The sequence below is a fragment of the Nematolebias whitei genome, chromosome 12, assembly GCF_014905685.2.
Source record: "Nematolebias whitei isolate Nwh7 chromosome 12, NemWhi1, whole genome shotgun sequence".
NCBI lineage: Eukaryota > Metazoa > Chordata > Actinopteri > Cyprinodontiformes > Rivulidae > Nematolebias > Nematolebias whitei.
The window spans coordinates 16634716-16637924 of record NC_056509.1 but is presented as its reverse complement, the minus strand read 5'-3'; the positions used below and the strand labels follow the sequence as shown (position 1 = coordinate 16637924).

General features: G+C 43.7%; 1 protein-coding gene across 1 annotated transcript in view; it reads left to right on the top strand.

Moving 5' to 3' along the window:
- Positions 1-296: 296 nt before the first annotated feature.
- mcm9 (minichromosome maintenance 9 homologous recombination repair factor) overlaps positions 297-3209 on the top strand; it is a 41322-nt gene continuing 38409 nt past the window's right edge. Inside the window, exon 1 of the mRNA XM_037686100.1 lies at positions 297-320. The gene's annotated coding sequence lies outside the window, so the exon portion shown is untranslated. The remainder of the gene's footprint in view (positions 321-3209) is intronic.

Sequence of the window (3209 nt, the reverse complement as noted above, 5' to 3'; positions counted from 1 at the left end):
CAATGTTTTATGTTATGAGTGCTTAGTGTATATTTAGTTGATGTTTTTCTTAGTTCATATCTTAGATGTTATTACTGTTTTTCTTATACGTTTTATTGTTGGATGTAACTGGGACCTTGTGTACATAATTTCACTCCACCACATGTACCACATGAGGTACGAATGACAATAAAGAAACTCTGACTCTGACTCTGGAATTGAACCTTTTCACTTTCCCTCCAGCTAGTGGCGGTAACAGGAAAACGTTGTTTGTTAGCCGCCAATAAACCAACGAAGAAGACAAAAACCGTAGAAGAAGAAAAAGCGAGCGCAAACGTTTGGTATGTAATTCTTACTGTGTTCTTTATCTAAATAACAGTGTGTTGTTGGATTTCATGTTTTATCACTAGCCACAACAGTGTAAAGGAAGAATAATAGGACAATATATCGTTTATAAGGTATATTTTTCATTATCTTGTAGTTTTTCTGTATTTTTCTGAGAAGATTAGCCTTTCTGTTGAAGTTTCGCGCGGCTGCAGCCTGTGACTCACGTCACGCGGTGTTTCCGGTATCAGTTCTGAGAGTCAAAACTGAAAAATATGTACATTTTCCGCTGCTGTCTCACTTAGTTTTGAGTGCTTCCGACCAGCGAAAGTATTAGTTGTGTTTTGGGTGTTTTTAACAATCTTATCTTGTATCAACTTCAAGTATTTAGTCTGCCCATCTTCGACTTGTACTTGAGTACACTCTATCTCAAAAACAGACAGGCAGATTTAGACCATTTATTTTAAACAATTGTTGTTTATGATCAGCGTTGGGGTTTAGATCGCGAAATTATTCCAGGGAAGAGGTTTACAAAGTTGAGTTTATGTATGAACTCGGTTTATGTGTTAGGTTAAATAACTTCTGCACATGCGCATTACAAATCCAGTGCCCATTTACCTCGTTACTATGACAACCGCAAAACTACCCCTCTGTTCCGAGTACCCTCCTACTCAAGTACAGAGTAACCAAGTCCTGTAAAGACAACCATGTGTCTGTAATTCATGCAGACATCACTGAATTATTTTCACTTTTTTATCAACAAAAAAATAATTATACACTGTGGAAGTCGGCAACAAGAGACAAAAAATATTTTGAATCTCGATTTATTCTCTACGTTTTCCAACATCAAGCTCAGAAAAAACAAATGAATTACAACTGTTGATCTGCTCTTTCTATATTCTGTCCCTTTCACAATAAGAGCACATTCTGACGCGAAATATACATTTGTGTCCGCCCCCCCCCCCCAACACACAGAATGTCACAAACACCAAAAACACAAATTATGAAACTCATTACAGGTGTAAAACACACACCAAATAAATAAATGAAATACCTAACGGTAACGGCTAGGGAGTTTAATAAGGCGGCCACCACGACTGCTCTTCAAAGCGACAGGGGTTGAAAGTGAAGGAGACTCTCTAGACCGACTGCCACAAGTCAACAGTTCACATGAGGGAGGCAACCCAGCTGTAGGGGAAAACCTGGAAGAGTGGGTAAAGAAACTGGGGGACGGCCACAACAAAGTGGCTGAGCCCTCAACCGGGTCCCCCAGCAACACATGAGCCGGTTTCAAACGGTCCACCGAAACACTCTCTTGATTACCCCCCAACTCCACCAACAAAATTTTAGGTCCCCTCTCCAAAACACTAAATGGACCATTGTAAGGAGGCTGAAGTGGTGAACGGTGTGTGTCATGGCGGATAAATACATACTCGGCTGACATAAGGTCCTTCGGCACAAACACCTCTGGAAGGCAGTGATGTGCTGCCAATGGGGCCACAGATCTATTTTCCACTGTTAGGACCGCCCTACTCCCTTTGGGAGCAACTGAACCTGCCGGACCTGGAAGAAACTCCCCTGGTACTCTCAAAGGCTGGCCAAGGACCAATTCAGCTGAAGAAAACCACAGGTCCTCTTTAAGAGCTGAATGCAGACCCATCAAAACCCAAGGCAGGCGATCCATCCAACCATTATCCACCAATGAGGCCCGCAATGCTGCCTTCATTGAGCGGTGAAACCTCTCACAAAGACCATTAGCCTGCAGGTGGTAGGCAGTAGTTCGGTGGAGTTTAACCCCAAGGCTGTCTGCCATTGCAGTCCACAACTCTGAGGTGAACTGGGGACCCCTGCCAGAAGTTGAGTCCAATGGCACACCAAATCGGGACACCCAGGAAGAGATAAATGCCCGAGCCACATCAATCAAAGTGGTTGATGACAGCGGAACTGCCTCTGGCCACCAAGTGGTTCTGTCCAGCATAGTTAACAGATGCCTTTGTTGCCATGATGACCATGGTTCAGAAACTTTTGCCATAGCAAAAGTGAGAGGCTTATGGTCAACAAGTAAAGTCTCTGCTCTCCAACATGAACTGGAAATGCCGCGTTGCCAGAAAAAGAGCGAGCAGTTCCCTATCAAAGGTACTATTTTCTTTTTTCAGCATCCCGGAGTTTCCTGCTAAAAAAAGCCAGGGGTTGCCATGCGCCATCCACCCATTGTTCACAAACTGCCCCAACTGCATAATCAGAGGCATCAGTTGTCAGAGCCACAGGAGTCGCTGGAGATGGATGGCCAAAAGTGCAGCATTAGCCAAAGCCTCTTTGGCATCATCGAACGCCTGTACCCTCTCGGGTGTCCTTTCTATTTGCTGGTCCACTTTTTTGCCTCTAAGTGTTTCATTCAAGGGGTGTGTATTATGAAATTCTTTATCAAAAGGGCTCGTGAAACGGTCGGCACATATTCAGACAAATAGGAAAAAATGAAAGACAGAAGCTGTTACTGCTAGGAGTAATAAGTGTCCTTTATTATCCTGCCACAGAAAACAGCCAAGCAAAAAACATGTACACTCTTAACACACAGATTGATATGAAATAACTTCTCACCGTGACACTGGCCGGGAAGTCGTTTTCGACCCAGGTAAAGAAGAATCACATCAAAAATGGCGTATGGCACCAGCGCGCGTGCTGATCCATCGCAGGACTTCCCAAGATTAAGTTGCCTGTCACACTTCCTTTATACCATTTACCGGATCGCGTGAGAGCATTCAAAACAAATTTGATGGTTACCAGAACAACGGATCTAATTAAACTATCATCAAAGCGATGGCTCATCCTTCCAGTAAGGAGCGCCTGTGACCGTAAAAGCGGGCCAAAGCTTCCAGGTCAAGAGCACTCCTAATGCTTATTAAAGC